This window comes from Physeter macrocephalus, chromosome 14 (assembly GCF_002837175.3).
Source record: "Physeter macrocephalus isolate SW-GA chromosome 14, ASM283717v5, whole genome shotgun sequence".
Classification (NCBI taxonomy): domain Eukaryota; kingdom Metazoa; phylum Chordata; class Mammalia; order Artiodactyla; family Physeteridae; genus Physeter; species Physeter macrocephalus.
Genome location: NC_041227.1, coordinates 23315493 through 23324087, shown reverse-complemented (window position 1 = coordinate 23324087; position 8595 = coordinate 23315493). Strand labels below are relative to the sequence as shown.

Below are 8595 nucleotides of genomic sequence, written 5' to 3'. Positions count from 1 at the left end.
GTGAGGTGGATGGACCTAGAGTCTGTCATACTGAGTGAAGTAAGTCAGAAAGAGAAAAACAAATACCGTATGCTAACACATATATATGGAATCTTAAAAAAAATGGTTCTGAAGAGCCTAGGGGCAGGACAGGAATAAAGACACAGATGTCGAGAATGGACTTGAGGACACGGGGAAGGGGAAGGGGAAGTTGGGACGAAGTGAGAGAGTGGCATGGACATGCATGCACTACCAAACGTAAAATAGATAGCTAGTGGGAAGCAGCCGCATAGCACAGGGAGATCAGCTCGGTGCTTTGTGACCACCTAGAGGGGTGGGATAGGGCAGGTGGGAGGGAGACGCAAGAGGGAAGAGATATGGGGATATATGTATATGTATGGCTGATTCACTTTGTTATAAAGCAGAAACTAACACACCATTGTAGAGCAATTATACTCCAGTAAAGATGTCATAAAAAAAATTAGTACTCTCACTACAGTAAAGTGAACTACATGTAATGAATTTCTGTAAGACAGAGTATCATTTAAGTGCCTCACTGGGTTAAGAGAACTGGGTTAGTGAGAAACAGGGGTGCTCCAGGCACTGGTTAAGTACTTCTGATAGAAATCACAGTGGGTTAGAGCTGACCAGAGACCCGAGAGATCTATTCCAATGTGTCTTCCTCAGAAGAGATGTTAATAATCTAGGAAAAGTCAGACTGAATAATGCAAAGTACATTTCTTTATTGTTGACTTCTTAGAGCCTTAGCGTGCATGTGACTGGGGAGGGTGGGGAGGAAGGGATGGAGTATGCCAAGTTTCCTGTTTTTATTTGATATTGGAGCCCCTTTTCTGAGGAACTCTCATTAACATCTTGAGGAACACTGGTTTTTCATGGAAGAGTTCATGCAGCACTGATATGGTTCAGTTCCTCCATTTTTTGGGTGAGGCAATTAAGGTCTGTAATCAAGTTTACAGAGCCAGTCCACAGTAGAACAAAGTCTAAAGTTCAGGGTGCCTGACTCCCCCTTGGGCCACACCACTATTTGCACTCCATTGTTCTCACTCTTCTAGCCGGCAAATCATAAAATTACAGAGGATTCTGCAAACCACTAATCAGAGAGCATTGTTAGAGCATCAAGCTTTCTGTAGGTTTAATGGCCACCAAATGTTTCCAAACAGTTGAAAGACCAGGGGTCAGGTGATTTTAGCTCAGTGTCTGGAAAGGTGCCTCTAACCCACAAAGTTTTAAGTCTGTTCTTGTTTTAAGAAGTTTCAGTTGCATCCAGGGGGCTCATCCAAGAGGCCCATAGTGCAGTTCCCAGTGATGAACACTGATACCAGTAACTATGGGAAAGATCCTGAGAGGAATTTGGAGAGAATGTGTCAGATTTCTGTTCTTCCATCACCATCTTCCATGGAATTCAGTGGTTAGGAATGTGCTACTGGTTTCTATCCAGACCTGGCAGAGGGAGTTGTCCTTGGCATTTATTTGGTGGGGGCTGTCCTTGCTTTTACTAAGCCTTCTAGCTTAGATCTAGTTAAAAATACAACCTTTACCTTTGCAAAGTTGTACAGTAAACTTTCCAAAACACATCTGATACACAGAACAATCCTATGACATAGAGGTTATCTTCCACGTGTTGTTATGAGGACACTGAGACTCAGAGAAGGGGTAGTGACTTTTCCAGGGGCTGAGAGCAGATTAGTGATATGTTCATTGTTGTATTACAGGTGCCTAGTGTAATCCTGACGTATAGTAGATCCTCAAGTATTTATTAATTGAAAAATTGGTACACTTCCAGGACTGAACTCCAGTCTTCAAACTCTTTGCCCAGTGTTCTTTCCTTTAGGCCAGCATGGTAGGGCCCAGTGGTTGGGCTCATCTCAGGGTCACCAGATAATTCAGAGAGAGTAGACTGGGTCTCCCTTGCTGTGTTGATTTCCAACGAGGATGGCAGTTTCTAGCCTTTGTTGCTCTCTGCTTGGTGAGGACCTTGTACATCTTCCCCACCATAGAAAGCTTAGATTCACCAGTTTCTGGGCTGAAGATTCAACCTCTCTTTTGAGCCTCTGCTCCTTGGAGTCTACTGAACAAAGACACCACTGGTCCCCAGCTTCTCGCTCTGGTCCTCCTTTGTTGTCTCTCTCATCACTGTTTTGCCTGTCCTTCTGCCCCACTGATGGATGAGGAACTTGGGTTCGTCTCATGAACTTCAAATATACAGTTCACTTTTAAGGAGCTGCCATTTCAGGAACACTGGGAAACCATTTACTGAAACAGTGCCCACCTAGGGTTCTTTCACCTGTTGCATCTACTTGTTGCCAGGGCAGTGCCAGAGGCTGGGATTGCAAAGATTAATAAAAGAGTCTCTGCCTTCTAGGAGTTCAGAGTCTTATGGAGAAAGACAGATGTGTAAACCACAAAGGTGCAGCAAATATTGCTGTGACAGAGGTCTGTAGAGAATATCGGGGTCCAGAGGAGACAGTGACTGTATCTTCCTGGGGGATGGAAAACAAAGGCTATCCTGAAGAATTTTCATCAAGGTTATGACATCAGTGGCTTTGTGCGCTGAAAACCCTTCTGGCTCCAGCCTCCATCACCAAATCAGAAATTGGTTCTGGTCCTGCTTTATAGATGAAGCAGTCTCTCTTAACCTTACACAATGTTAAGAGTGTGATATTTGGAACTATCTATTAAATGGGACCAGTAGTAATAATAATTTCATTTAGAAAGCTCCTGAATGCTTCACTTGCTGATATGTTATCTCACCGAATTTTCACAACCTTATGGGGAAGGTACTGTAATATTATTCTCATTTTACAAGTGAGAAAACTAAGGCACAGAGGAGTTAAGGCATTTACCCAACATCATACAGCTGGTACATGGCAGAGCTGGGATTTGAACCTAGGTAGTCTGACTCCAGAGTCGTAGTCCTAAAAGAGTCTCAGGGCCATTGTGACCTTGATATAATTCTTAACCTCAAAGAGTTGTTGTAAGAATGAGAAGTAAAATACTTAGCAATGCATCTACCACAAAATAAGCAATTAATGAATCATAATGATCATTTTTTAATATTACAAAACAGCGCTTTCTAAAGGCTGGAGTGGATTGGGCTCCTGCCAAGATGTCTCCTTTCTGTCTCCCAAGTCTCCTGGCTTCGTTATCTGTACCGCCTGCTTCTTTGTTTCTTAAAAAGCATGAATGAGGAAGGGGGTGGGGACAGTGGTACCTGGAGTTCACTTCAGCAGGTACTCCCTGAGCACCACTCTGGGCCAGGGTCTATCCTGAAAGGCAGGAGGAATGCCGATATTAAATAGATTGTGGTCCCTGCCATCCAGGAATTCACAATCTGGGAGGGGAGATGACACAGAAACGGATCATTTTAATACTCTGCCTCTCAGATGGATCTTAGGCAGCACATCAGATTCCATTGCCCACAGCTCATACCACTACTAGCAGGGCATGAATGACTTGCTATTATATTAATTGTTGAAATAATCATCTTGTTAATATCCTTGTCATCATTAAAGCAGTTGTTACTAATGTAGAAAGTTGTAATACTTCAGAGAAGGTCAGCAGCTACTCAAAGGAGACTTTTAACGTGCTCAATTGGAAAAACCTATTTTATTTTTATGGGGGGGTCGTGGTGGCACTCCTAAACTGCCAGTGGAGCTGAGGGAGTCCTTGGCTTGAGGAATGTACTATTGGGAAGGATTTATGTCCCTCAGGCCTCCCCGCTGGCCACCCCATGTGCTGCTTAGTTATCACATACTTTATAGTTTCTTGTACCCAGGCACATTTTTTTATTTGGCAGAAGGAGCAAGAAGCGGGGAGGTAGCTTTCTGAGGCAGTACATCTGCCAAGAGAGGCAGTGACTGAGCTCCTGCTGAGATTGGCTGGCGCTATGCCAGGGCAGTAAGGGTTTCTTGAGTATATGTATTATTGCAGGAGGTACCTCCAGTTAGTTGATCCTTGAGCACTATTGGAGCCCCTGCCATGTGCCTAGCAATGTGCTAGGTGCTGTGAAAAATACCCCAGAAGTTCTGCGCTGCTTGGCAAGAGAAGACTAACATATGAGACAAAAAGAGTTGACACAGTGGGATGTTGTGATTGGGGCTTGACTACTGTAGTTCAGACCCTCAACACCTATAGGGACTTCTGAGTCCGTTCTTACTGAGCACTCTTCTGCATATGACATAGGACTGGGTCATGGCTCCCATGAAGTCCAAGCTCGTCAACAGTCCCCAAGGGCTTTCTAATCTGGCCTTTTCCAGGCTCTCTGCTATCATCCAGTCTTAGACTCTACACTCCAGTGAAACCGCAATACATATTATTATTCACTCAGTGTTGAAGCACTGTCCAGCTTCCACAATTTTGTTCATGTTATTTCCTCTTTCCTAAATGTTTTCTCTCATCTATGTGTGGGTCAACTTCAACTTATCCCTATGGACAAGATCAGAACTTCTTGATGACTCCTCTTGCTGACTGCCTCCTCTTCTTTTTGTCCTGTCTCTTTGGTAAGTGACATGCCTCTGAGTTCCCACGTGTTTCTATCATAGCCCTTATCCAGATGAAAGGGATGAAACATAGTTTCTGGTTTTCATCACTGGACTGTGTGGACTGTGAATTCCTCCGGGGTAGGGATTGTAAATACTTTGTTCACTTCCATACTTTGTACAGTGTCCGGCAGAAACAGGTACTCAATAAATGACTTTTTGATAAATGAGTAAATTTTCAGCATATTATTCCTCTAAGAACCTACAATAACTTCTTTGTGGCAATCAAAAACTCTGTAGACTCAAAACTTAGTGTAACAGTCGTGGGAGACTATTATTTTCATGTATACATGAAAACAACAATGAGGATTTGCTTTTCCCCTGTTAACTACCCCCACCCCGCATCCCCCCGCCACCACACATACTAATACAGTACATGATTCTGGTGAGGTTGCCATGAAAGTGGCATTCATTGGTGATAGCAGTGTAAATTGGTACAGCACTTTTGGACAACAGTTAGGCAGAGTGTATCTCAAGAACCATAAAAATGTTCATACATTTTTGACACAATAATTCCACTTCTGGGACACTCTGTCCTAAGGAAATAATCCAATATATAGAATGAACTTTCCCTCAGATGCTATTATTTATAATATTGAGAAATTGGAGAAAGCTTAAATGACCACCTAAACTATGACCAGTCTAAATTATAAATCCACTCATGGGGAAAGTATGAGTTATTAAAAATGATAATTATTTTAAAATGGTGCTTATTGAAAGCTGTGCAGCAATAAGGACAGATACATTATATATACTGTGTTATAATGTTAGTTGAAAAAATTATGTTACAGAATTGAATGAATGATCTAACTATGTAATCCAAATACAATGCATAAGAAAAAACACTGGAAGGCAGTATACCAAGATGCTAACAATAGTTATGTCCTATAGAGGGGTTGGGGTTTAGGTGATTACTTACACAAGTACAAACACCCAAATTAATGGCCAAGAATTTTGAAATAATAAAGCAAAACTTTAATTTTGGTTTTAAGCAAAGGAGGCATGTAGTGATATTGTGATGGTGTGGAGGATGAATTGAGTGGTAATATGAATGGAGAAAGAAGGGCTACATTCTAAAAATATTTAGGAGGCCAAATCAGCAGGGCTTGGTTTTAGTATGTGAATCAGGAAATGATTCACTGTGTGGAGGGAAGAAGTATATGGAAGTATGCCTAGTAGAGAACATCAGCTCAGGGAGTTTAATGACTTGTCCAAGGTCACACAGTAAGTAAATGATTGATTGATCCTGGTCTGTCTCTATCCAAAGCTCATGCTCCTGCAGCTGAGACATCTATCTATTAAAGTTTGGGGGAAACTATTTTTTTTTAAACCAGCTATTGCAGTATAGAAACATGTTTAGTGTAGTGTCCTTTTTGAGGGGAAAGGGGACCAGAAAGGGTTAGTTAATTCTTTCTAAGAGAATGACGACGGGGGGAAAAGACCATAGAGACCACAGCTGCTTCTGTCATGATCAGTTGAATAAATTAGTTTAGAAGTTCATTAGGTATTGGGCATGTTATGCTTATTGTTTTGGGGGCTGGCTTTTTTTCCCCCCTAAATTGTTGTGGTTCATTGGTTTACTTTTTTTGTTTTTAAAAATTTTATTTATTTATTTATTTATTTTTGGCTGCATTGAGTCTTCGTTGCTGCCTGCGGGCTTTCTCTATTGTGCTGAGCGGTATCTACTCTTCGTTGCGGTGCACGGGCTTCTCATTGCGGTGGCTTCTCTTGTTGCAGAGCACGGGCTCTAGGTGCACAGGCTTCAGTAGTTGTGGCTCGCCGGCTCTAGAGTGCAAGCTCAGTAGTTATGGCGCACGGGCTTAGTTGCTCTGCGGCATGTGGAATCCTCCCACACCAGGGCTCAAACCCGTGTCCCCTGCACTGGCAGGCGGATTCTTAAACACTGTGCCACCAGGGAATCCCTCACTGGTTTACTTTTATTTGATGCTTTTGGTGGCTGGGCCTCCTGAACTTAGGTATGCAAATGTGTACCATATTACATGCAAATGAACATTTTGGTCATTACGCCAAGTTTATCAATGATGCTGCCACTATAGGAGTGAGAGAGTTCAGATTGGCAGCTTCCAACAAGGGACGTTTATCTAAGCAGCTCCCTGAAGGGGTCACCTGAGCAATAAATGCCCCATCCCCATATTGCATCATATAGACTAGTCCAAGAAAAGGCGGTTGTACATTTGAGTCTATAACTTGAGGTCTGATACCTAGCCTTTCAGGAAGAACTCAGTTCATACCAGCGTGCTCACTGTGTGACCTTGGGCAACTGCCTTTGTCTTTCTGCACTAGGGTTTACTCATCTGTAAAGCGGGTGTGACTTATAATCTCTTAGAGGATTGTTGTGTATGAATTTGGTAGCTTTAACTAGTGAAGGGGCTTGTAAACCACGTTTAAGGAGTTGGACTTGATTCTTGGTGGTGGGAAGCTGCTGAAGGGTCTTAAACAGGAGACAAGGACACACTTGCTCAGTGGTTCACTCAAGAGGCAGAACTTAGTAATATTTGTGGAATTAATGTTGTTACCAGAGGGACAGAGTGGCTATGACAGTGGCATCGTTCTCAGTGGTCCTCTTTGGGCCAAACATACAGCACTGTGGGGTGATGCTTAGAGCCCTCAGTTGTGTTTAGATCAGCACCCTGGAGAGAGGTCAGTTTTCTTTTCTCCTGTCTGAATGTGGGAAATTAAATATATATATTTATATGCCAGTGCATATGGTTTCAGCAGGATCAAGCCTTAGTGGGACTGTGAGGGGTAGCATTAGGTGTTTTCAAGGAGAAGGATTGTTGTAATGAGGAAAATACTGATTTCACAGGAAAGGATTTTAATCAACTGCCCTTATACCTGAGGGGCACAGTGCTTGGCTGCAGTGCCAAGTTGTGCACCATCTACTGCCTACTTCCAGCCAACTGGCTCACTGCCAGGGTGCCTCTGTCTAGGAAGACCTGCAGGAGCTGTCCATCCCAGGGAATATCCCTGTCCCCATTTTTGTAGCAATCTCAGGTAACAGTGCACTCCCATATGTTATCTCCTTTGACCCTCACAACAACCTGCACTGCAAGTGGGCAGGGCAGGGATTTTCATCCCCATTTCACAGATGGGGAGGCTGAACCTCAGAGAAATGAAGTACCTTCCCAAGTTCACACAGCTAGTGGAAGTGGGGTTCAGGACCTGGGACTCCACAGGAAGCAGGAATTCAAAGCTAATAATCCCCTGTTACTGTTTTAACTTGGGGCAAGGTCTGTCTTGGGAGGGGTTAGGCTGCCCTCTCTGTGTTCCTCCAATAGGAAAATGGGGACGTGTACACTACCATGGCACAACCTGCTGCAGCCTTATTCAGAATAGAATAGCCACAGAATGTGGAGGTTCCATTGGAGATACCGAACAGTGAGCAAGCAGAGGTTTCTTGCAGTATCAGCCCTTGCAACCCTGTTTCCTGGAAGGGGAGAACAACCTGCCTTCTGGGTCCTCAAGGTACAAAGAGGCCTTTCTGGGAACCTTCACTTAAGGGCCTCTTGCCGCCCACCTTCTCAAGTTGTACTCTCTGGGGACTGCTTTACTCTTGATATTCATTTCTTTATTCATTTAACACTTAATGAGTGCCTACTCCCGTGATTCCTTTTATGTTCAAGGCACATTTCCAGATACTAAAATTTATTGCATCCACAGTGATAGTATTCTTTCCTTGATCATAGTTCAGCTCTAGATTAATGTTACAGTAGAACTCACTACCTATCATACTCACAAGAAAAAGTTCTTCTGGGTTCTAACAATAACAATACTGATAGCAGTAGCATATTAGAAATGCACAACCTGCCAAGAATGAACCAGGAAGAAATAGAAAATATGAACAGACCAGTCACAAGCACTGAAATTGAAACTGTGATTTAAAATCTTCCAACAAACAAAAGCCCAGGACCAGATGGCGTCACAGGCGAATTCTATCAAACATTTAGAGAAGAGCTAACACCTATCCTTCGCAAACTCTTCCAAAAGATAGCAGAGGGAGGAACACTTCCAAACTCATTCTATGAGGCCACCATCA

General features: G+C 43.1%; 1 protein-coding gene across 17 annotated transcripts in view; it reads left to right on the top strand.

Moving 5' to 3' along the window:
• RALY (RALY heterogeneous nuclear ribonucleoprotein) overlaps positions 1-8595 on the top strand; it is an 85125-nt gene that overhangs the window by 55883 nt on the left and 20647 nt on the right. For 4 of the 17 annotated variants that reach the window (XM_028498595.2, XM_028498592.2, XM_028498596.2 and 1 more), the window contains one exon: positions 4442-4499. The exons of 11 other annotated variants lie outside the window; for them this stretch is intronic. The gene's annotated coding sequence lies outside the window, so the exon portion shown is untranslated. Of the gene's footprint in view, positions 1-4436; positions 4500-8595 lie in introns of all 17 variants that reach the window. 2 more of the 17 variants (XM_055089940.1, XM_028498593.2) reach the window with 1 other exon arrangement.